At 41.9% G+C, this 26,618-nt stretch overlaps 1 protein-coding gene and 1 long non-coding RNA gene across 5 annotated transcripts in view; both read left to right on the top strand.

The window, feature by feature from the left end:
• Positions 1–26,618, top strand: part of PHACTR1 (phosphatase and actin regulator 1) — a 522,692-nt gene that overhangs the window by 104,500 nt on the left and 391,574 nt on the right. The gene's annotated exons all lie outside the window — the stretch shown is intronic.
• Positions 1,823–7,944, top strand: LOC121817408 (uncharacterized). Its single transcript, XR_006057300.2, has 2 exons — positions 1,823–6,151; positions 7,753–7,944. It is a non-coding gene; the product is annotated as an uncharacterized LOC121817408 (long non-coding RNA).

Raw genomic sequence — 26,618 nt, 5'->3', positions numbered from 1 at the left:
TTGTCTGTCATCTCAAAACTAACTTTATGTCCATAATTGGGTACAGAGACATAGATCAGATGTCTGCTCCTTGTTTGAATTCACATTGGATGCTCCAGATGTGGTTTGAAGTGTTTCTCATCTCTTAGGGTCTAGATTTATTCTATGTTCTATTGTATCCTTTGACATAAGATTGGCAACCACTGTATGATTTAAAACCATCAATATTTAATGCTCTCACAGTATTACATGTAATCCTCCTAGCAAACTGGAAAACCTAGAAGAAATGGGTACATGCCTAGAAATATGCAGCCTACCAAGTCTGAATCATGAAGAAATAAAAAATCTAAACAGATTCATTAAATCCAAAATTAATGAATGAGGAGATGGAGATTGAATGAGTAATTAAAACTTTTGAACAAAGAAAAGCCCAGAACTAGATGGTTTCACCGGTGAGTTCTCAGTTCAGTCGCTCAGTCGTGTCTGACTCTTTGTGACCCATGGACTGCAGCGCGCCAGGCTTCCCTGTCCATCACCAACTCCCAGAGCTTGCTCAAACTCGTTCACTGAGTCAGTGAATTCTACCATACATGTAAAGAAGAATTAATATCAATCCTTTTCAAATGCTTCCAGAAAGTTGAAGATAATACACAAAATTCATTTTATTAGACCAATAAAGTTCTTCTGTTTGCAGGCACACAGAAGTACCAGAAATAGACTCAGGGATGTAGAAAGGTAGGCAGACCTCTGACTATGCTAAATGCTAAAGTACTTTCTCTCTCTTGACTTATTTTCAATCACAACCAATCAAGGTCTTAGAACATATGAGGTGCTTGTATATAAATGGTTTTTCTGAGATTTTCTTTAAGTAACTTGCAGCTTTATAATATCAACTCTGTATAGTGTGATACAAATGAAGAATTCCGAATTAGCAATGAGCCTGTATATGGTGAGAAAGAGAGATGATGAGGAGATGTAGTCTTTGTTCTGGAGTCACTTAATTGTATGTCCTTGAGGAAGTTGTCTATGTAAAAGGATCAATGTATTTTCATCTGTTAAGTGACCTGAGATCTCTTCTACCTTGAAAATGCTGCTGTAAAGTAACCCTCCACATGCTCTTTGGTTTTTTGCTTCCTTTTATGCGTGTTAAAGCCGGGCACATCTAAGATGCCCTTTGATATGCCAGATAATCCCTATTCTAGGAACCTCTCTTGAATAACAACATCTCAGTGTGTCTTCTTCTCTCCGTCTTCACCATTATCATCGTGTTTGCAAACGCCCTCTGTCTCCTCTGAGTTATTTACTAATCTTCTGCCTCTACTCTTGCACACACACACCCAGAGAGACAACTTCACAATCTATTCACTATATGGTAACTAGAGTCAGCACTTTTATGTAAAGATCCTCTAATGGCCTCTTGCTAACTTGAGATAAGGTCCCAACCCCTTAGACCGCCTAAAAGATCCTGCATGACCAGCTCCCTGCCTCCCTCTCCTCCTGCTTTCCTGCCCTTTTTCACCTGGCCTGGTTGTTCTGGCTTTTTTTCTGTTGTTGTTTTTTGTGTTTTTTTTTTTTTTTTTTTCTCAAACACGCTGCGCTCATCCTCAGCTTAGGGCTTTTTCAGGAATGGCTTCCTCTATCGGGAATAGTCTTCCCTGAACATCACATGTCTGGGTCCATCTTGTGTCTCAGTCACAGCCTGCCTTCTGCTCACTGTCCTCAAAGAGCCTTTCTTAACCCACACATCCTGACTGTATTCCCTAGTCACTGTCCACTCGGTCATCGGGCTTTAGTTCCACCTCAGCATTAGCAACATATTTTTTTACATATCCACTTGTTTGCCTCTTGTATTCCCATCTACCCAGAAATGAAGGATTTGCTTATTTTTTCCATTGATGTATGACTAGAACGGTGCCCAGCACATAGCAGTTGCTCTATTAGTATTTTTTAAACACTGGAGAGAATAAAATATGCTCCCTTTGGCTGAATCAATTTAGTTTAGTCAACTCTGGGAGCTGATTGGTGTAGTAGAACCATAGATACTAGAAGAAACATCTCAACCTTCTTCCCTGAAGAGGCCTGACCTAATGACAGCTGGTTCTAGAAATTGAACCCTCTGCAGATTGGGCAGTTACATGGGTTTAAAATCATGGAGAGATGGGATCGTGTTAACCCAGAAGTTAAAATAGAGGGCATAAGGGGTCTCAATGTAACTTACACCTTTAGATCACATATAGCTATCTGCAAATTAGGGGCTTCCCCGGGGACTCAGTGGTAAAGAATCCGCTTGCCAATCCAGGAGACAGAAAAGATGCAGGTTCCATCCCTGGGTCAGGAAGATCCTCTGGAGAAGGAAATGGCAACACACTCCAGTATTCTTGCCTGGAAAACCCAGGCAGAGGGGCCTGGACAGAGGGGCCTGGCAGGCTACGGTCCATGGGGTCTCAAGAGTTGGACATGACTGAGGGACAGCACGTACACATACCTCTCAAATTAGACACCCAGTAACAGACCAGACGCAAACGGCATCTGATTAAGACAGAATTCACACAGATGTAGAAAAAATATTGTCAGTACACTCTTAAATCCAGATAACTAGAATAATGGATGGAAACAAAAACATTAGAAATTCAAGCAAAACATAATACTAACATAGTTCAGAGTTTATCCTTGCTTTAGGAGTATGATGGTCAGAGCCATGAGGAAATGAGATTATAAAATCGGAAGTCAGAATAAATGGTTCTCTTAATATTGTTTTCAGAATGAGTCAGAACAATTAAGGGGCCAGTGGCACAATGGATAAGACCACAGAATGAGTCAGATCGTCTGAGTCATAAAGTTTTCCACTTGCAGGCAACTAGATTGAATCAAGTCCTGATGGTGACTGGTTTCTAATCAGTTGCTAGGACAACTTAGAGCATCCTAGTACAGAGTGATGGGCTATCGGCAGCGGAAACATCTCCATTTCTTCAAATACCTGCTTCCCAAAGATTTTGATCCTCAAAAAGGTGAAATAATTTGCCGTTGCCTCATTACCAGCTAGCAATCAAAGGAATTCAGAAACAGGGAGTGGTGAGTTAGCGGGGAAAGCTCTGCAGATGACATGAAGCTTGGGTCTAGAGGACATGTGAGGAGCTGGGAGTTGGGGGTGGGGCGGGTAGGTGAGCAAACTCAGTGGAGCGAATCTGTGGGCAGAGGAGAGCCTGATTGGAGTGGGTGCTGGAAGGAAGAGTACGCCTGTTAGAGGAGTGAGAAGTCGGGCTGCGTAGAGCAGGTCAGGCCAAATGATGAAGACGTTTCTTCTTTTCAACCCATCGAAGGAATCTGGCCAAAGGAAAATGAGACAGTTCTGGAGATGCTGGTGTCAGAGCAAGAGGCATGAGACTCTGGGGACAGGCGAGTATAAGGTAGAAGGGGTTTGAACTGCTAGGTTATCTTACCCTCTATCTAGGAGGTGGCTATTTCAGCCTGCCAAGCCTCACGGAAGGAACTGGAGGAAACATTCTTTTTAAACTTTTATTGGCTTTCATTTTGCTTATTTTTCATTGGCCTTTAGTTGCTTTATAATGTTAGGCTAGTTTCTGCTGTACAGTAAAGTGAATCAGTTATCTATACATATATGCCCTCTTTGTCACTATGGAGCATTGAATAGAGTTCCCATTGCTGTACTGTAGGTTCTCCTTAGTTACCTATTTTATACATGAAAGTGAAAGTAAAGTCGCTCAGTCATGTCCAGCACTTTGTGACCCTATGGACTGTAGCCTACCAGGCTTCTCTGTCCATGGGGTTCTCCAGGCAAGAATACTGGAGTGGGTTACCATTTTCTTCTCCAGGGGATCTTCCCGACCCAGGGATTGAACCTGGGTCTCCCGCGTTGCAGGCAGACGCTTTAACCTCTGAGCCACGAGGGAAGCCCATTAGTGCATACATATCAATCCCAATCTCTCAGTTCATCTAACCTCCATCTCCCCTCCTTGGTTCCTTTGTATCCATATATTTGTTCTCTATGTCTGTGTCCCTATTTCTGCTTTGCAGTTAGGTTCATCTGTACCATTTTTCTAGATTCCACATATATGTGTCAATACACAGAAGATGAGATAGTTAGATAACATCACTGACTCAATGGACATGAGTTTGAGCAAAGTCCAGGAGATGGTCAAGGACAGGGAAGCCTAGCGTGCTGCAGTTCATGGGGTTGCAAAGAGTCAAACAAGACTTAGCGACTGAACAACAACAACACACAATATTTGTTTCTCTCTTTTTGACTTACTTCACTCTGTGTGACAGTCTCTCAGTTCAGTTCAGTCGCTCAGTCGTGTCCGACGCTTTGCGACCCCATGAATCGCAGCACACCAGGCCTCCCTGTCCATCACCAACTCCCGGAGTTCACTCAGATTCACGTCCATCAAGTCGGTGATGCCATCCAGCCATCTCATCCTCGGTCGTCCCCTTCTCCTCCTGCCCCCAATCCCTCCACGTCTCTGCAAATGGCACAGTTTTGTTCCATTTTATGGCTGAGTAATATTCAGGTTGCACAGTGGTAAAGAATTCTCCTGCCAGTGCAGGAGATGCAAGAGACTTGAGTTGGATCCCTGGGTCAGGAAGCTCCCTTGGAGGAGGAAATGGAAACCCACTCCTATATTCTTGCCTGGAAAATTCCATGGACAGAGGAGCCTGATGGGAGATCCCCACTTTAAAGATACATGATGGGGGAGAGATTGAATATTTAAAACGCACTATGTTTTGTATAGTGGTTTATTCTTTACCATGGACTTCCCTGGTGGCTCAGACAGTAAAGAATCTGCCTGCAGTGCAGGAGACCTGGGTTCATCCCGCTGTCAGGGAAGATCCCCTGGAAGAGGGACTGGATATCCACTCCCGTATTCTTGCCTGGAGAATCCCATGGACATGGTGGGCTGTAGGCCATGGGGTTGCAAAGAGTCATTCATGACTAGGTGACTAACACTTTCACTTTGCTTTTTTATTCTTTAACATAGTTTCATGTTATGATATCAACATCCTGTAAGGCAGATAGGATAAGTATTATTTACATTCTACTGAATGATTCTATTCATATCTTACTTTCCTCCATTGACCAGACGATTTATCTGGATACTTCCGGCAGCACAGTTTGGTGAATTTTAAAAAGCAAAATCAAAACCTTTTTTTCTTTTGAGTCCTAGTTGTCCGGTTCTTAGTTCTCTGTCCCTTTATTGGAACCCAATACCGTTAGCTCAATGTGCAAGATTTTAGGCTAAATATAAGAGTAGAAAGTCTCCGACAATGTTTAGAGGACAGAAAGGTAAAGAAGTATCCTCGAGTACTAAATAAGCAATCATTTTTGCAAATTTTGCAGAGCAAATGCCATAAAGAATGATAAAAAGAAGTTCTGTGTGTGTCAGAAAAGGACTCATTTACCTTCCATGTCCATTCCAAGAAATGATAGTTGAAATACTTTCTGTGTAATATTGCTAGAGTCTAAATTACATTCTTGTTAAGTCACCATCTTTTAGTTACAAAGAAGAAATAATTGTTCTCAGAAAGCAAGTGCTTCCTCAGTAGTTCACTTATAATTTAACATTTTTTAAGTTATTTCAAATATTATCTGCATTTACAAGTTTTACTCCAAGGAGCAAGGAGTTTCTTGAAGGCATTGTCTCATCAGTCCTACTAGTTCTAATGGAACAGATATTTTTAAATCCTTTTCGTTTTACTTATGAAGAATAAAAGTAAGAGACAGCCCTTACCTAACTTAGCACATTTTGATCAAAATGAGAAAGACAAATCACACAAATCTCTTTCTATGAATTATAACCCTAGCTCAGTATAGCTGAGTAGCTGTAGGAAAGGCATTTAACATCCCCAAACGTCAATTTTCTCTCTCTGAAATTATGAATAAGCCATCTTCCCAGAATTATTGGGAGCACTGTGAAGCCCTATATGTGGAAGTAAGAATCCAGTGACTGGCACTAACAGATGTCAGTCTTAGTTACCTGGGGCTGCAGAACAATATTATCTCAAACTTAGTGGCTTAAAACAACACACAGGGAGGGGATATATGTATAATACAACTTTCATAGGCACTGAGAAGCCAAAAGAATTCATGTGACTATTTTATTAAAATATCTGCTCTATTGCAGTGGTCTGCAACCGAACCTGTAATGCCTCTGAGGTATGTATGCCTGTGCCCAAAGCCAGTGTAATCTAGCCATCCTGTCTCACCTGAAGGGGGTGGGAAAAAAAGGAGAAACTTGTGAAATTCACAGTCCAAAGGCATGACCTCACTAAAGACTGAGTCTTCATCATAGGCCCGCAGAATGCCTTCTCTCCCCAACAACTCACCACCACATCACTAAAGGCCTATTTTCTATCCAGTCAAATCAAACTGAATACATAAAATCAAACCAAATCAAACTAAACCAAACCAAATGAAATCAGTCAACTTACATAAAAAATTCAGTCCAATCCAATCCAATCGCTCCCATCAATCCCAATCCAATCAAGCTGATTCATGGTATTCTACAGTGGAAACCAATGCAACATTGTAAAGCGATTGTACTCCAATTAAAAAAAAGAGAAATATATAAAAATTAACAGAATTTTAAAAAGAAAAATTTCAAGTTAAGCTGGAACGCAACGTTTCAGTTCAGCTGCTCAGTTGTGTCTGACTCTTGGTGACCCCATGGACTGCAGCAAGCCAGGCTTCCCTGTCCATCACCAACTCCCAGAGCTTGCTCAAACTCATGTCCATGAGTTGGTGATGCCATCCAACCATCTCATCTTCTGTCGTCCCCTTCTCCTCCTGCCTTCAATCTTTCCCAACATCAGGGGCTTTTCTAAGGAGTCAGTTCTTTGCTTCAGGTGGCCAAAGTAACACAACTTTCAGTGTGAATTAAAAATCAACAAGGACCTACCGTATAGCACAGGGAACTCTACTCAATATTCTGAAATAACCTGTATGAGAAAAGAATCTGAAAAAGAGTGTATATGTATACGTATAATTGAGAGTATATGTATAACTGAGTGGCTTGGCAACCCACTCCAGTGTTCTTGGCTGGAGATGGCTATGGATGAGGAGCCTGGAGGGCTGCAGTTCATAGGGTTGCACAGAGTCAGACATGACTAAATCACTTTGCTGTACATCTGAAATGAACACAGCATTGTAAATCAATGATACGCCCATAAAAAATAAAATTGAATTTAAAAAACTCCACACACTTACTATCTCACAGTTTCTATAGTCAGGAGTCCAGGCCTGGCTTAGCTGGGTCCTCTGCTACACGGTTTCACAAAGCTGTAATCATGTTTTGGCCAAGGCCACAGTCTCCTCTGAAGGCTTGACTGTGGAAGGATCCACTTCCAAGCTCATGTGGTTGTTAGCAGAGCTTAGTTCCTTGTAGTTGTACAACTGAAAGGCTCGGATCTTTACTAACTCTTGACGGACAGATCTTAAGTTCCTAGTTCCCAGAGGGCGCCCCCAGTTCTTTGCCATGTGGGCCACCCCAACAAAGTTTATATACTTTATCGAACCAGCAAGGGTGAGAATCTCCCTGTGTTTCCCAATCACAGAAATGACATCCCGTCACCTCAGCTATGTTCTATTGAGGAAAAACAAGTCACAGTTCCTGCCCACACTCAAGGGGAAGTGATCACACAGGGTGTGAAAACCAGAAGGCATGAATCAGGGCTCCACCTTGGGTTTGCCCACCACAGTGTGCAATACCCAATTCCTCCTTACCCATCTTAGCATTTCTTCCTTTTTTTGATTCTTAGGTGAGGAGACCATGACTTCTGGCTGCTCATCAACATCTTCTTTGTCTAAGTAACTAGACAGTACTTTAGAATTTCAGAGAAATGAGATAGAAATAGACAACCTGCAATGGAAAAGATAAAAATCAGTGTTTTCTAACACGTGAAATTGTATTCAGTAAAATTAATTGTTAAGTAAAATCTCATAAAACAAAAGGCTTTTTGTTTTCTCCTGTTTGTTTATGCTTTTGATGCCATTTTGCTGGAGTGTGTTCAGAAAATAATTGCAAGTCTAAATCAATGAGTACAAAAGTACTCATGAAACACAGGCACTAGAAAAAATAATTCTACTAATTAGCCTAGAAACGGCTGTGGATTTAATTCTCCTAAATGTGGTTAAAAATAACCACAAACCCCAGCATAAGGCAGAATGGCATCAGTGCAGGGATTAGCAATCCTGGGTGGTTTGGCCACGTTTGGTGTAGCCTACCTGCATCTCTGGTCTTTGCAGTCTCTGGGCACTAGAGTCATCCAAAGATGGTAGGGACTTTAATAATTATGAGGCTGTTGCTGCTGCTGCTGCTGCTGATAGTGATGGCTCACATTTACTGTGTATTTATCACATGCCAGTTATTCTGAATTGCTTTGTATATGCAACTTAATACAACCCTGTGAGAAAGGAACTATCATTAACCCTATTTCACAAATGCAGAAACGGAGCCTTAGAGAGATTAAGATCACGTGGCGAGGAAGTGCAAGGGCCTGGATTCTAACCATAGAGAATCCAATCTCAGAACCTCAGAACTGGCTGTGAAAAACTAAGAGCTTTAAGATACAATCAAGAAGGTGGAAGGTGGGTCCAAATATTCTCTTCAAAATGTTACAGGACTATCTTGTTGAGAGTGGATCAGAGTTGTGCCTGTGGCTGAGGAATGATGTCAGCCCTTGCTCTGACTCTCACCCCATCCTGGCTGCTGAGAATATGAACCCTGGCATCAGCAAGCTGGTACCCCTTCTGTCAGAGTCGGCCAGTAGGGAATGGGCCAGGACTGCATCTGAAGTCCTTAGTAAGATTCAGTAAGAGTCAGCAAGCAGAGTAGCCAGGGCCCTTTTTGGCCCCTCTCAATACTTCACGAATAAAGAAAACTGAGAGCCGAAGAATTGATGCTTTTAAACTGTGGTCTTGGAGAAGATTCTTGACAGTCCCTTGGACTGCAAGGAGATCCAACCAGTCCATCCTAAAGGAAATCAGTCCTGAATATTCATTGGAAGGACTGATGCTGAAGCTGAAACTCCAGTACTTTGGCCACCTGATGTGAAGAACTGACTCATTGGAAAAGACCCTGATGCTAGGAAAGATTGAAGGCAGGAGGAGAGGTGGACGACAGAAGATGAGATGGCTGGATGGCATCACTGACTCAATGGACATGGGTTTGGTGAACTCCAGGAGTTGGTAATAGACAGGCAAGCCTGGTGTGCTGCAGTCCATGGGGTCGCAAAGAGTCGGACACAACTGAGCGACTGAACTGAACTCCCTGAATACTTCATGGGTCCTATGGGCTCTTCTACCTCGTCCCGGTGGCCCAAAGGGTGTGTACTCAGGTTACGCTTAGACCTGGCCTCAGCCTCGCAACCTGATACCAAAGTCGGGTACAGTTGACAAAAGCCTGCCAGGCCCCTCTGTCCATGGGATTTCCCAGGCAAGAATACTGGAGTGGGTTACCATTTCCTTCTCCAGGGGATCTTCCCGACCCGGGGATCACATGCTCGCCTCTTGTGTCTGCTGCATTGGCAGGTGGGTTCCTTACTACTGAGCAACCCCGTCACACGATGCACAGCTCATGAGACCGAAATGAAGGAAGTAAGACCAGCTGGCAGTATCCTGGGCGGCGCACCTCAGTCAGACGTGGTGAGGGTAGGCTGTGCAAAAGGGAACATTAAAGGTCTTTGGCAAGAATGTAGGTGCAATTCAACTACCAAGCAAGAACAAGGGATCATTACCTGAGACTTTTGTTACCAGAGTTTACTCCCAGCCCCAGAGTAGAGGAGTTATGTATATGTATTGATGAGAAATCACACACACAGTTTCTGTGTGGGTGTCCCGTAGGAGACTTCAAGGAGATCCGGTTCTGCCTCACTAACTTAAAACATTATTTTTAAACACTTGTGTTCTGTTCTTTTTGTTGTTAATTCCTTCATGAATGCATGGTATAGACCTTTATAGAAATTGATCTAAAAATGCAGAATAACTGATTTTAGTCAAGCGTTATTTTGGCATGTCTAATCTGTTTTCTTTAAATACTTGCTGTTCATTCCATGCACTTGCTCCATCGTGCTCACAGTCTAAGCCTAACAGAGAAGGAGCTTTTGTGCATGAGAAAGGGGCCAGGAAAGCTTATGTCCAGGGGCTGCCTTGCAGAAGCAGACTTTCAGACAGCTGAACATGCAGAGAGACCTCCGCATTGCTGCCTGGATTTGCTTCCTCAGCCACAGAGAGAAGCAATAGCGTATCAACAGCAAGGGAGCTTTCTGGACTCCCTTAAAATGCAGAGTTGAGAGAAATCCTCTATATTAACGAGTCATAAGGGCTTCTCAGGTGGCGCTAGTGGTAAAGAATCCGCCCGCCAATGCAGGAGACGTAAGCGATGTAGGTTCAGTCACTGCATCGAGAAGATCCCCTGGAGAAAGGCATGGCATCCCCCTTCAGTATTCTTTCCTGGAGAACCACATGGAAAGAGGAGCCTGGCTGGCTATGGCCCCTAGGGTCGCAAGGAGTTGGACACGACTAATGCAACTTAGCACACACACACACACACACACACACAATGAGTAATATAGGCATGGGTTTTCTATACCCTTGCTTATATTTTCTATATCACTATTTCTGCCCAAAAATAAGATACAGAAGTCTGTACCCTGCACTCACAAGTTTATATATCTTCAAAGGCAGTGACCATTTCTTTTTGCCTTAAAAATATTTTCCAGAGGTGTTATCTATGCTATGAAAAGAGGACTGTGTGTGCAGGAAGCATTTAATAAATGCTGCTGCATTGAGTTGGCAAGGAAATAATGCTGCAGGCTCTGCAGCTGAACTTACTGAGTGGATGGCATGGTCCTTCTCTCAGCCATGCTCAGACAAGACCTTCAACAGGTGACACTGTAGGCGCAGGTACCCTGGCTTCACTAGAGTGAATTATACCGAGAAATGTGATGAGAACTAACTTTGCTGTTTCACTGTCTGTTGCATGGCTGGCTCTGTGTTAAGCTCTTACGTGTAGTTGTGTCACTTAATCCTTACAACAAGTCTTTGAGGCGTGAGAGAAGGAAACTGAGATTTGGAGAAGTTACATGACACAGTGAAGGTCAGACATCTCATATGTTGTCAGATGAGGCACTGACCCCACTTTGCGAGGCCAGTGTGTTACTTCCCTGTTGCTTTCCTTAGCTGCACGGAGTCATCCTACTGAAGATCAAGAACGCACCCCTGCAATATTTTCCAAGAATGATAGGAGAGGCTACTTGCTTTGAACTTGCCAACTTCTAGGAGACGATCAGTAAAATTAAAACTGGCTTGACTTCACAGTTTCACAGCTCTGTGCACTTTCCTTACGAGCAGAGTGTGATATATATGAAGGCATCAGATATCAAAATTCTCTTTTTTGTTATAGGACTAGGCTAATAAGATTAATTTTGATCTGCTGCTGATGAGATTAAAATAAAATTTCCATCATGCTTGGGAAGACGTGTTAACCAGGTGGGATGATTTAGCATTTCGTTGTTGACTGTAGCCATCCAACTCCCAAAAAGGGAGGCTCAAAATGATGGTTTTAAAAATAAGTACTCTATTTAAAGAGGCCAAGAAGGAGTCCTGTAAACATCTCAATTTTATACCAAAATTCATTTTGGGAATTATCTGGCTGTACCTGGTGAATCTCCTGTGGGAGTCATTAGACTCTGACAGTGTTCTTTTCCCTGATATTATCACTTAATTAAGCAGCTTATTTCAGTTGCCTGAAGGCTTCTTAAACCTTTATTTTAAAAAATAAAAAAGTTCTCTTTAGAATCTCTTATTATTTCCTGGTGGCTCAGTAGGTAAAGAATCTGCCTGCAATGCAGGAGATACAGACTCGATCCCTGGGTCCAGAAGATCCCCTGGAGAAGGAAAGGGTAACCCACTCCAGTATTCTTGCCTGGGAATGCCATGCACAGAGGAGCCCAGCAGGCTACAGTCCATGAGGTCACAAGACTCAGACACGAGTTAGCGACTAAACCACCACCACCATTATTATCTTGACAGTCTACTTCATATTCCTGGCATCTAAGCAATCATGAGTGGTTATTTTTATGCTACTAGAAATAAGTTTTATTCTGTGATAAGCATGTGTGTAGGCTGTGTGCTCAGTCACTCAGTCGTGTCTGATCACTCTTTTTCTACCCTTTAACAAGAGAGATATACAAATAAAAAATAAAAATACATATGTAAAATAACAGCAAGAAAAACTATATTTGACTAGGAAAAATGCTGTTTGTTCAGTGTGCTACCCTTAAATGTAATTGTGTAATTGAAACATTTCTGAAAACAAGCTGATGATCAATTTTCTTTATTCAGGTTTAGCTAACTATTTAAAGCATAATGTCGTGACATATGAACATCACATTTCTTAGTATTATATGCTACACCATCAGGCTTCAGCTTTGCACATGTTTTTGAGGAAAGTAGAGTATAAGAAGTGTGTCCCATTTTCTTGTAAGGACACTGTTGCAAGGAGGGGGCTATTTGAGGCTGACAGTGGTTCATTGTCATTAATTAATGATGATCTGTTAAATGGAAGGGATCTACTTTTAAACCTTTGAGATAATTTTAAATAGTAAAACACATTTCAATAAGTGCATTTAAACAGTAAAGGTATTTCTCTGAATTTTTCAAAAGTCAACATTAATATACTGCACTTATTGACAATTTAAGGAACTTCAGTGTAGCATAGGGCTTCCCTGGTGGCTCAGACCGTAAAGAATCTGCCTGCAATGTAGACCTGGGTTCAATCCCTGGGTTAGGAAGATCCCCTGGAGAAGGGGATGGCTGCCCACTCCAGTATTCTGGCCTGGAGAATCCCATGGTCAGAGGAGCCTGGCAGGCTACAGTTCATGGGGTTGCAAAGAGTCAGAGATGACCAAACAACTTTCAGTTTCACAGTGTACCGTAAGGTGTACAACTCGCACAGAGTTATATATGTTTTCTGGGTTACAGTTTGACGTATCTTCTCCTCTTTACATGCTATCTCAAATAAATGTTTTCAGGGGCTTTTGGTCACTCAAATGTAGAAAGAGTTTACGGTGATGTATTGATGGTCCACATATCTTGAAGTTCTAGCTGGTGGCACCCTTTCTTTTGTTAAAAATCCCCTATAGCAAAAAGAATATTCAAAACGTTCCTGTTACTTACTAAGAGCAATAATTAGTTTGAGTCAATCTTTGAAGACATTAAAATAAAAGTGTTCTGTAGCTCTTCTCAGGAATTTTAGCTCTGACAATTTGGACAGCAAAGTTTGATTTTGCTAGTCTTTTGGTTCATCTTCTTTTCACTGCTCCTGTTCCAATGACAATTTTATGGATGCCTAGAAGGAAAGAGGGAGCACAAATGCAAAGCCATAGAATTTGGTGAAGGTGGGGGTAGCAGGTGGGGAGAGCAGGGCAAGGAGAGTGGAGGAGCAGTTACTTACAACACACACATAGACTCACATTCAGCGGGATTTATTTAGAAACACCTACATCTTCTGAAGCCTGAGGAGTTGCTGGGAAACCATTGATTCCTTATAAGTGATGTCTTAAACCATGCATCATAAATTCACAACTGCTTTCCAATGCCAATGAGAATAAGATTAAGGATTTCAGTCTTACCTGAACATCTGAGCTTTGCAGACATTCAGAAGATGGTTAATGAAGAGCTGACATTGAGCGGAGGAGGTATCATAGGTAACAGGTTCCATACTGGGTATGACACCTGTAAGACATCCAATAGGCAAAGTTCCCTTTGTCCTTCATTAAGAGGGCAATTTGATATTTATATTTGTATAAAATATTCTATGGTCATAAAAGCCCTCTCTTTCTTTGAATAAGTATATTGTAGTAGAAATTTAAAATGTCTGAAAATCAGTTCTGTCCTCACTAGCTCTGTGACCCTGTGCAAAGTTGTTGGTGTCTCTGAATCCCAGATTCCTTGTATGTAAAATGAGATTAAAAATCTGACTATAAAAATCAACTCTGCATCTATGAGGATTAGTGATCATACAGTCATATAGGTAAATGCATAGGTCTTGGTTCACATTCTGCTAAAGCCTATTTTGAAGGATTTTGAACATAACCTTTCTAGCATGTGAAATGAATGCAATTGTATGGTAGTATGAACACTCTTTGGCATTGCCCTTCTTTGAGATTGAATGTTTTCCAGTCCTGTGGCCACTCTGAATTTTCCAAATCTGCTGACATTTTGAGTGCAGCACTTTAACAGCATCATCTTTTAGGATTTTAAATAGCTCAGCTGGAATTCTATCACCTCCACTAGCTTTGTTTCTAGTAACACTTCCTAAGACCCACTTGACTTCACACTCCAGGATATCTAGCTGTTGGTGAATGACCACACCATCATGGTTATCTGGGTCCTTGAGAACTCTTTTGTAAAGAGTTCTTCTGTGTATTCTTGCCACCTCTTCTTAATCTCTTTTGCTTCTGTTAGGTCCTTAACATTTCTGTCCTTTATAGTGCCCATCCTTGCATTAAATGTTCCTTTAGTATCTCCAATTTTCTTAAAGAGATCTTTAGTCTTTCCCATTCTATTGTTTTCCTTTATTTCTTTGCATTGTTCATTTAAGAAGACCTTTTTATCTCTCCTTGCTATACTCTAGAACTCTGTAGTCAGTTGGGTGTATCTTTTCCTTTCTTCCTTAACTTTCCACTTCTCTTCTTCCCTCAGCTATTTGTAAAGCCTTCTCAATCACTTTGCCTTCTTCCATTTCTTTTTCTTGGGGATAGTCTTGATCACCGCCTTCTGTACAGCGTCATGAACCTCCATCCATAGTTCTTCAGGCACTCTGTCTACCAGATCTAATCTCTTGAACCTATTCGTCACCTCCACTGTATAATCGTCAGGGACCTGACTTAGATCATACCCAAATGGCCTATTGGTTTTCCCTGCTTTCTTCAATTTAAGCCTGAATTTTGCAGTAAGGAGCTGATGACTGAGCCACAGTCAGCTCCAGGTCTTGTTTTTACTGACTGTATAGAGCTTCTCCTTCTTTGGCTGCAAAGAACATACTCAATCTGATTTTGCTGTTGACCATCTGGTGATGCGCATGTGTAGAGTTGTCTCTTGGGTTGTTGGCAAAGGGTGTCTGCTATGACCAGTGTGTTCTCTTGACAAAACTCTGCTATCCTTTGCCCTGCTCATTCTGTGCTCTAGGGCAAATCCTGCTTGTTATTCCAGGTATCTCTTGATATCCTACTTTTGCATTCCAATCACCTGTGATGAAAAGGTCATTTGTGTGTGTGTGTGTGTATGTTAGTTCCAAAAGATGTTGTAGGTCTTCATAGAACTGATCAACTTTAGCTTCTTTGGCGTCAGAGCTTGGGGCATAGGCTTTGATTACTGTGATGTTCAATGGTTTGCTTTGGAAATGAACCAAGATCATTCTGTTGTTTTTTGAAGTTGCACTCAAGTACTGCATTTCAAATTCTTTCATTGACTGTGAGGGCTACTCCATTTCTTCTTCTTCTTCCTTAGAAGATATAATGGTCACCTGAATTAAATTTGCCCGTTTCTGTTCTGTTCACTGCTTCCTAAAATGTTGATGTTCAATCTTACCATCTCCTGCTTGACCACATCCAATTTACCTTGATTCAAAGACCTAACATTCCAGGTTAGGAATGTTGTTCTTTATAGCATTGGGCTTACTTTCACCACCAGACACAGCCACAGCTGAATGTTGTTTCTGCTTTGGCCCAGCTGCTTCATTTCTGGAGCAGATAATGAAGGACAGGGAACCCTGGCGGGCTACAGTCCATGAGGTTGTCAAGAGATTGACACAACAACAAAAGCAACAGTTCTCAGTGCACTCAGGGCACTGGACCGCAGTTAAGGCATCGAAGGGGAAGTGGTTAGCCCTCTGTTGGTGCAAACAAGTAACTACACTGAAGACTTGAGGCCACCCCCCCTTCTCCCAGGCAACCACAAATGGTTACAGGTTACACCTGTTTTGTCTCAATTCTCTCCTGGGATAAGATTTTTGAGAAAAAAAAAAAATTTTAAAAAAAACCATAATATTGTATGTGTGACGTGTGTGTGTGTGTGTTTGTGCATATTTACATACAGCTGCATCTGGGAGTCTTTCTCAAAACTGTGGTTTTTTAATTTACAGTTTGATTATATGCTTGATGTGTTTATACATCATGAGGGAAAGCACAGACATGCCCCGAGTTATTTTGGTCTCCTTTCTTCTTGACCAGCCCGCGTGCTGCATAGCTCTTCCCATCACATACGCCCTCAGATCTTTTCTAGGTCCTTCCCCACTCTCCCCTTTGCAGTTGAGTCTCTGCTGCCAGGTGCTTGCTCATCCTTTTGCAGAGACAATGGAGTGGAGTGCATTTTTCACCGTGAAAAATCCCCCTGAATGCTGAGCATCACCTCTGCGGCTTTGTAGCATCAGATGGCAGTATTGTCATCCACAGCCCAGCAGCTATTTCACCTCAGGAATTAGTATTTCTATTCAGCATGGAGAAGGTCTAATGTGCTGAGATTATTATCATATATATGGCTTTTGTGTACTGTTTGCCAAAAAAAAAAAAAAAAAAGTACTTCTGAAAGGAAGATAACTGCTGAGGTTAATGCATCTGTTTAGCATGCTCTCCACATGCCTGAATACTAGCTCTTTGCAACTTACTGAGTTCTTTCTCTTGGCTCTGATATGGAATTGTTCACATGCATCCTTGCAATAAACATTATCTTATTCCTTTTAAAAGGCCATTTGTTTCACCAGAAGGCAGAGTTCTCTCAGTCTGCAAGAGTCACTTTGACTTCTTTAAGACAGCACCTGTATTGTCCTTAAATTTCATCCAACAAAGTAAGCAATTAATTGTGAGCAGACCTCATCTGTCTGTGGAAAGTCTGTCTCTCTCTTTTCTACTGTATTCCAAAATCAAGCCGGCAAGGAGAAGAGTTTAAACGTAACTTGTTAGCTGATAGCGAAAGGGAGAACTATGGAAGGGAGAGGACCAAAGCCCTTGTTGAAGCTATTTTTTACAAAACAAAACTGAGGCCAAAACTGTGGAATGAAGACTTTTATACAGAACGATGAATTTAGCCCCATGTTGCTATTTGAGTATTGTTCAGTGTGTGTGCTGTACTGCCTGGCACACAGTAACAGCTTAATTAATACATGCTAAGGGACTGGACTGATGTTCACAACTGACATGGAGATCTTAAATGGTTAAGATCTTAAATGCAAAATGTATTCTTAAATGTTATGGAAATGGAAAATTTTAATTTGGTGCCAGAAGATACTCCTCTTGGGATTATATTGCAAATATTCTTCAAAAATAGTGATAGTTGTTAGTTCCCTGACAGTCTAGTGGTTAGGACTTGGTGCTTACACAGCTGTGGCCTGGGTTCCATCACTGGTGGGAGGACTAAGATCTCTCAGTTTAGTTCAGTTCAGTCACTCAGTCGTGTCCGACTCTTTGCGACCCCATGAATCACAGCACGCCAGGCTTCCCTGTCCATCACCAACTCCCAGAGTTCACTCAAACTCACATCCATTGGGTTGGTGATGCCATCTAGCCATCTCATCCTGTCATCCCCTTATCCTCCTGCCCCCAATCCCTCCCAGCATCAGGGTCTTTTCCAATGAGTCAACTCTTCGCATGAGGTGGCCGAAGTATTGGAGTTTCAGCTTTAGCATCAGTCCTTCTAATGAACACCCAGGACTGATCTCCTTTAGGATGGGCTTGTTGGACCTCCTTGCAGTCCAAGGGATTCTCAAGAGTCTTCTCCAACACCACAGTTCCAAAGCATCAATTCTTTGGCTCTCAGCTTTCTTCACAGTCCAACTCTCACATCCATACGTGATCACTGGAAAAACCATAGCCTTGACTAGACAGACCTTTGTTGGCAAAGTAATGTCTCTGCTTTTTAATATGCTGTCTAGGTTGGTCATAACTTTCCTTCCAAGGAGTAAGCGGTTTTAATTTCATGGCTGCAGTCACCATCTGCAGTGATTTTGGAGCCCCAAAAATAAAGTCTGACACTGTTTCCCCATCTATTTCCCATGAAGTGATGGGACCAGATGCCACAATCTTCGTTTTCTGAATGTTGAGCTTTAAGCCAACTTTTTCACTCTCCTCTTTCACTTTCATCAAGAGGCTCTTTAGTTTCTCTTCACTTTCTGCTATAAGGGTGGTGTCATCTGCATATCTGAGGTGATTGATATTTCTCCCAGCAATCTTGATTCCAGCTTGTGCTTCTTCCAGTCCAGCATTTCTCATGATGTACTCTGCATATAAGTTAAATAAGCAGGGTGACAATATATAGCCTTGACATACTCCTTTTCCTATTTGGAACCAGTTTGTTGTTCCATGTCCAGGTTTAACTGTTGCTTCCTGACCTGCATATAGGTTTCTCACTAAAGAGATCCCTCACTAACTGCCAAAAATTTAAAAAATTAAAAAAGAAAGAGTGCTAAGGGCTCTGTTCCCTAATAAGCCCAATTTCCTTTCACATTGTAAGGATCCCTGTTGCTAGGTAAATGAACCTAATGGGAGGATGCTTTCTCTGACAAAGCCTTGGGTAGACCTTGGGTCCAAGATTCAGAGCTGCGAGGCATGCACTGACGCTTACTGATGAAAGCCAAATGTCTAGTGAGGGGAGTGTGGCAGGAACTGTGGGCCCCGTGCTGGACTTTTCTGTTATACCTTTGCTTGTTAACTTTTGAAATGATATTCTTGAAAGATAAACTGAAGCCTCTGAAAAATTTTAAGAGTTTTTTTTTTTTTTTGAGCAAAACTTGATTTTAATTGGGCAGTGCCAAACCGGAAGTGGGAGGTAGGGGCAAGACTTTTATAAAAAAGAGGCGGAAGCAAAGCAAGGAAGTATTTGATTGGCTACAGCTTTAGCAGTTGCATTATTTGAGAAAGCCTGGTTAGCTGTTTGTGATTGGTCATCCTTTGGTTTCCAGTTTTTCTTTTTTCTTAAAAAACTTTTTTTTATAATTTATTTATTTTAATTGGAGGCTAATTGCTTTACAGTATTGTAGTGGTTTTGCCATACATTGACATGAATCAGCCATGGGTGTACATGCATTCCCCATCCTGAACCCCCCTCCCATCCCTCTGGGTCATCCCAGTGATGCACTTTGGGCTTAGGTTTCATTTGTTTAAGTTAGGCTGCTAAGGTATGAGAACCACCTCATGCTGATGACCTCCTTCTTTAATTAATTTAGCAATGCTAATGCCAGTATTCTTGTCTGGAGAATCCCATGGACAGAGGAGCCTGGCAGGCTACAGTCCATGGGGTCACAAGATGCAAACATGACTGAGTGACTGAGCATACAACCCTGCTCAGGGTTGGAAATATAGAACAGTGTAATGCCATCACCTTAACCTAGTAATGGATGCTCTTTTCACTTATTTCTCTTCGGTCTTTTTTCCACAGCCTTAGAGAATTTTTTATAATTCCTGTTATAGTTTATATACCACTCAGCATCTTGCTTTCTTTTTTAAGATAATGTTCCATCATAAGCATTTTATGTTGCTGTGTAATCTGCACAGTTGTAGATAATTCTGGTATAATCACGTTAAGTGATGTCATTTTTAACTTCAGCTATATACATGTATAGGACCTCCCTGATGGCTCAGACAGTAAAGCGTCTTGCTTACAATGCTGGAGACCTGGGTTCGATCCCTGGGTCGAGAAGATCCTCTGGCAAAGGAAATGGCAACTCACTCCAGTACTCTTGCCTGGAAAATCCCATGGACAGAGGAGCATGGTGGGCTACAGTCCACTGGGTCACAAAGATATATGTGTATATATTAACAAATACAAATAAAGAGCTATGAAAAAATAATAGCCCCTCAACTGTTTGGAAATCAAACATTCAGCAACCTCATCTATGACAAATTGATGAGTCAAAAACCAAGAAAAGAATAAAGAGCTTTAATAGCTAAACTCTATGACACAAAGCTCATGTATCTTAGTCATATTAAGTACTTCTCAGTACTCCATCATGATCTATTACTCTTATTTTATGTACAGTTTTAACATACTTGGTTGACTCATTGGAAAAGACTCTGATGCTGGGAGGGATTGGGGGCAGGAGGACAAGGGGACGACAGAGGATGAGATGGCTGGATGGCATCACCGACTTGATGGACGTGAGACTGAGTGAACTCCAGGAGATGGTGATGGACAGGGAGGCCTGGCGTGCTGTGATTCATGGGGTCGCAAAGAGTCAGACATGACTGAGCGACTGAACTGAACTGAACATACTTGGTTATTGGTATCAGTGTTAGTATCAATATTGATATTGATAATGGCCAGGGTTTACTAGCCTGGCAAGAAAGAAACAGTAAAATGATGGAAACAAGCATAAAACCTCAATGAGAACATCAGTCTGAGAGCATGTAGTACAAGAGGAAGAATTACGAAGTCTGTCCCAAGATGTTTCAGTGGCAGATCATCACGGTAAGAAACTGTTTTTAAGGCACTACTTTATATTCAGGATGTGTATTCTGTTTTCAAAGGCAGGGAAATAGCTAATGTATTTGGAGATATTTCCTTCTAAAATTGATTTTAAATAATTGAAGTGAGGTTTTAAAGGAACAAAGTTATATTCTTCAATATTCCTCTATGACAACATTTATCTGAGGTTTTGAAAATAGTATTCACTATTTTCTATACATTACCTTTCATTTGAACTTTGATATATCTTTTCATCCTAATGGGGATAGGAGAACACGTTCTGGGAACAGCAGCTAATCATTGGGTGATGCTATTATACATGCCTTATATACAAAAGGAAGAAAAGTACAATAAATTATCCTTAATAATTATTATCCTTAAAGCAGCACACCTGTATTTTCATTAATCCACTCATAACTTTAAGCTGGGCTTCCCTTGTGGCTCAGCTGGTAGAGAATCCACCTGCAATGCAGGAGACCTGGGTTCGATCCCTGGGTTGGGAAGATCCCCTGGAGAAGGGAAAGGTTACCCACTCCAGTATTCTGGCCTGGAGAATTCCATGGACTGTATAGTCCATGGGGTCATAAACAGCTAGACGTGACTGGGTGACTTTCACTTTCAACTTTAAGCTAAACCAATAGCACATACTGGTTATAAACAGTGTAGAGCTACCCACTCACACAGATATCAGGCTTGTGTGCTCACGTGTTTATCTATAACTATGATCACTCACTGATGAAGATAATGCTGTGTCCATTTTCTGTGTGTGGTCTTATACATAGATGTACATACATGTGTTTTAAATACATAAGGTTTTGCTGTTGTTCAGTCACTAAGTCGTGTCCAACTCGTTGTGACCCCATGGGCTGCAGCACACCAGGCTTCCCTGTCCTTCACCATCTCCCAGAGTTTGCTCAGATTCATGTCCATTGAGTCAGTGATGCTATCTAACTGTCTCATATAAAATTTTGAAAGTGAAAGTCGCTCAGTCATGTCCGACTCTTTGCGACCCCATGGACTATATAGTCCATGGAATTCTTCAGGCCAGAAAACTGGAGTGGGTAGCTGTTTCCTGCTCCAGGGGATCTTCCCAACCCAGAAATTGAACCGAGGTCTCCTGCATTGCCAGTGGATTCTTTACCAGCTGAGTGAGTGAGTGAGTGAGTGGGTGAAGTCGCACAGTCGTGTCCGACTCTTTGCGACCCCATGGGCTGTCGCCTACCAGGCTCCTCTGTCCATGCAATTTTCCAGGCGATAGTACTGGAGTGGATTGCCATTTCCTTCTCCAAATACACATAAGAGCAGTAGTCTCATTTTTCTTGTCTTCTGCCATCTCCTTTCCCCAAGCCGGTTCAGGCTACATTGGACTGAATCAAGGTGTCAGTTCATTTCCATTAAAAATGCAACTGTTAGAGACATTGATTTGGAAATTTAATAGCAGTTCATTCAGAAAGGAGAGTGATGGTGGAGTTTAATAAAAGGTCTCTTAAGACAATTGGTTTGCCACACGCCTGAGGATTATCTCACTTTAAATGACATTTAATAGCTTTCTTTTCCACATCCTTATAAACATTTCAGTGTAACTGATCACTCTGAAAACCAGACATGTGAAGTTCAGTAGAAATGAGGAAACTAGCTAGATTTCTGCTTCCAAACTTATTTTCAAATGGCTTTCTATCAGAAAACACTTATATGAACTCTCCTGAGAAAGAAATCCACCTCAATTTAAAGGAAGCAAAAAAAAAAAAAAAGTTTTTTAAAGAAAGTGCAATAAGATTCTGGATTAATAGCTAAAGGAAATTCACTAAAACCACTAAAATGCCAAGGAAATGGAGAGTTTTTTTCGTAATGTCTCAAAGCACATTTAATCTGACTGCCCCCCAATTATCAGTGACTGTTCTGGCTAGGATTTCCAAGACAGGGAATATGCTTCTTTACTACAACTCACATCACTTTGCAGATGGTGCCTACAGTGTTCAGTTCAGTTCAGTCACTCAGTCCTGTTCAACTCTTTGTGACCCCATGGACTGCAGCATGCCAGGCCTCCCTGTCCATCACCAACTCTCGGAGTTTACCCAAACTCATGTCGATTGAGTTGCTGATACCATCCAACCATCTCATCCTCTGTTGTCCCCTTCTCCTCCTATCTTCAATCTTTCCCAGCATTAGGGTCTTTTCAAATGAGTCAGCTCTTCGTATCAGGTGGCCAAAATATTGGAGTTTCAGCTTCAACATCAGTCCTTCCAGTGGACACTCAGGACTGATCTCCTGTAAGAGGGTCTGGTTGGATCTCCTTGCAGTTCAAAGGACTCTCAAGAGTCTTCTCCAACACCACAGTTCAAAAACATCAATTCTTCAACACTCAGCTTTCTTTATATTCCAACTCTCACATCCATACATGACTACTGGAAAACTCATAGCCTTGACTAGACAGACATTTGATGGCAAAGTAATGTCTCTGCTTTTCAATATGCTGTCTAGTTTGGTCATAACTTTTCTTCCAAGGAGAAAGCATCTTTTAATTTCATGGCTACAGTCACCATCTGCAGTGATTCTGGAGCCCAGAAAAATAAAGTCAGCCACTGTTTCCGCTGTTTCCCATCTATTTGCCATGAAGTGATGGGACTGGATGCCATGATCTTAGTTTTCTGAATGTTGAGCTTTAAGCCAACTTTTTCACTCTCCTCTTTCACTTTCATCAAGAGGCGTTTTATTTCCTCTTCACTTTCTGCCATAAGGGTAGTGTCATCTGCGTATCTGAGGTTATTGATATTTCTCTCGGCAGTCTTGATTCCAGCTTGTGCTTCCTCCAGCCCAGCATTTCTCATGATGTACTCTGCTTATAAGTTATCCTACAATGTAATCCTCTGTAAAGTGAGGTGGATGCTGCTTCTTCCAGCAGGAAGTCCCAGGTGTGGCAGAAGAGGCCACTCAGTTACATGCTACAGTTCCTCCAGCTTGTGGGCAACAACAGACACTTCTTGGGAGTGTGTGAGAGGATGAACCAGTTAGGAGGGCCCCACCCGATTGTTGGTGGTTCTGTAAGACTCAACAACAAGCCCCTATGGACTTAGATTTAGCTGTAGTGAGGTCCCATGTAGGTGACATAGTCAGCCAGACTGACAGGCATGTTTCTGTAAGGGCACAGACAGACCCCTACCTGCCAGGAAGAGGAGGCTCCCTGAGATTGGGGTGGGGGGGGTGTTGAAGATAATGACAGATGGTCTATGATCCCCTGTGGAGAAGGGCTGCAGGCAAAACCCAGTGGAAATATGGATTATAGGTAAGATCTGAAGAGAAAGAATATAGGAGAGTCCGTTCAGTTCAGTTCAGTTGCTCAGTCGTGTCTGACTCTGTGACCCCATGGACTGCAGCACTCCAGGCCTCCCTGTCCATCACCAGCTCCTGGAGTTTACTCAAACTCATGTCCATCGAGTCAGTGATGCCATCCAGCCATCTCATCCTCTGTTGTCCCCTTCTCCTCCTGCCTTCAGTCCTTCCCATCATCAGGGTCTTTTCCAAGGAGTCAGTTCTTTGCATCAGGTGGGCAAAGTATTGGAGCTTCAGCTTCAACATCAGTCCTTCCAATGAATATTCAGTACTGATTTCCTTTAGGATTGGCTGGTTTGATCTCCTTGCAGTCCAAGGGAGAGTCTGTGGGTTCCTAGAAATAACAGGGTAAAGCTCAAGTGGCCAGAAACTCCATGTGAGAAGGAAGGATAAGAGCTGGGGAATTTTGAATTGCTGCTGTTGCTATGTTCCCAGGGCTGTACTGGAGCTAGTGAGGCCTGGGACAGGTCAAATTTCAGCAGCTCTGACACCAACATTGTGTTCATAAGTATTATAGTCTGCGCAATATTTAATGATTTTCCGAAACTCTAGAAATCATTGACTCTTTGATGTGAAAAGTATCCAAGAGATGACTATATCACCTTGCTTCAACAGAACTGGATGTAAAGCATCCTGCATAAAAGGGTTGTAACCTGTGTCCTGAAATCTCTAGGCAGAAAATCCTTGGCATCTATCAGAAACCTTTCTATCTTATTACAACCTGAATAGCCAGCAATCTATCCTTGCTTCCAGCCTGAATACAGCATTTCTCCTTGCAATGTAGTTTATCCAAAGAGCATACCTTAAGCACCTACTAAATGTAGAGAAGCAAGGCATTGTAGAGCATACAGGATCAGATAAGAAATAACACCAACATCTCTAAGTGTAGTCTGTTGCAGAAATGGCTAGACTATGGCTGCCCTGCTCCAGTGTCCCTTGCAGAAATTATTAATTAATTACTAACTTAGTTTTTTTTCCACTGGTGGGCAGTTTCCGAATCCCCAACACAACATCTAGGCAGGCAAAAGACGTTAATAGGTTTGCCGTAGGAGATAAGATCTACTTGTTAACTGCTATTGGGTGTCACCAGTAATGACTCATGATGAATTCTTTTTTGATATTTACCTAGTTTTCTCGGGTCTTAGTTGCAGCATACAGGATCTTTGATTTTTGTTGCTGCATGTGGGATCTTTAGATGAGGCGTGTGAACTCTTAGTTGTAGCGTGTGGCGTCCAGTTCCCCGACCCGGAATCAAACCCTGGGCGCCTTGCATTGGTAGGGTGGTCTTAGCCACTGAACCATTAGGGAAGTCCCCATGATGGCTTTTTTTTAATGCTGAATTGAGACTCATTTCAAATAAGAGAAAGTGTTTAAGGAAGACTTTCTAGAATGAATATGATGTCAGCGGACAGATACTTGGTACATGAACATTCGAGCTTGGGACGACATCAGGAACCAAAGCTTATAGGGCCTGTGTATGGAACTAGGTGCACTGAGTTTTCCTTAAGACTGGGGGTATATAAACATATGTTGTTGTTGTTTAGATGTTAAGTCATGTCCAGCTTGTTGTGAACCCAGAGACTGTAGCCCGCCAAGCTCCTCTGTCCATGGGATTTCCTAGGCAAGAATACTGTAGAGGGTTGCTATTTCCTTCTCCAATATAAAGATATAGTAGAAACCCAAAAGTAACTTAGAGTCATGCCATGGAAGACCTTTAGTGTCTTAGGAGATTTAACTTTTTTCTTTCTGAAATAATGGCAGTGTTTTGAGGGAAAATAACAACATATTACTTTAATCAATTCGTTTAAAATAGGACCATAAATATCAGAATAACCCATTTCTCCAAAGAGCAACCAAATGCAAGGATCCTCCAAAATCTACGTAAAGTTTTGCCATGGAAGAGTGTATGCTTCTTTTTTTTTTTTTAATTTCATTTCCGCAGATGTAGGGTAGTAGGTCAGGCTAGTAGGATGTATTTTGGTTTGACCTGTTTATCTCAAAGGATCTTTGTACCTTGTTATCATTTTCCTTGTTTCTATCAAATCATGATAGAGCGCTTTGCTGTGTGCCCACGGAAGTATCACTCTGATGGATGGCATCTGTCCAAGGGCTTCGTGAACCTAATTTTTTAAAGGTTGGCTCGGAATCTGAAAGTGACACGAGAACAATGGTGACATGATAATGAAGATACGAGTTACACATTTATCACTTCGGCTGCTTCCTGGCAGAGTGGTTTACGGTAGATTCTTGATTTCTCCGAATTCCAGAGCCTTACAGACCAGCACTTAGTAAAGCCTGGAATGAATAGTCACAATCAAAAGCTGCTAAACTGGATTAAGAGTGTGACTAAAGGTGAAATATCTTCTTAATGATGAGGGTTTGATGCGAAGCTATTAGTGGAAAAGCTCAGCTAATCTGAGTTCAGCTACTGCCCTATCTTCTCGGATCCCCAGGGGAGTATAACGGCTCTGTATCTTCAACTCATTAAGTCGCCATCTACTTAGGTTTAATTCAAAAGTTCACTCATTCTTGAATTATCTTAAAAAGAAACCTGCACAAATGCAAGTCTTCCTTTCTGACTGACCAGATATGCAAGAGATGTTCCTGTGATTACCACGAATCCCATCTCCTGCTGGATTTTTATTGTATCGGCCCCACCTTCCACCTGCTTTGGCTGTTTGCCTCGACCAGTTCATAGGAGCATCTAGGAAAGAGCAGGGCACACGATTGGACAAACTCTCAACAGAATGCTGCGTTTATATGAGAAATAAGCCCCGAGGGCCCTGAGCAGTCTCATCTTCACTAGTAACCAGAGAATTCGCTCTCCTAAGCAGTG

This window comes from Ovis aries, chromosome 20, assembly GCF_016772045.2.
Source record: "Ovis aries strain OAR_USU_Benz2616 breed Rambouillet chromosome 20, ARS-UI_Ramb_v3.0, whole genome shotgun sequence".
NCBI lineage: Eukaryota > Metazoa > Chordata > Mammalia > Artiodactyla > Bovidae > Ovis > Ovis aries.
This window is presented reverse-complemented; position numbering and strand designations above follow the sequence as displayed.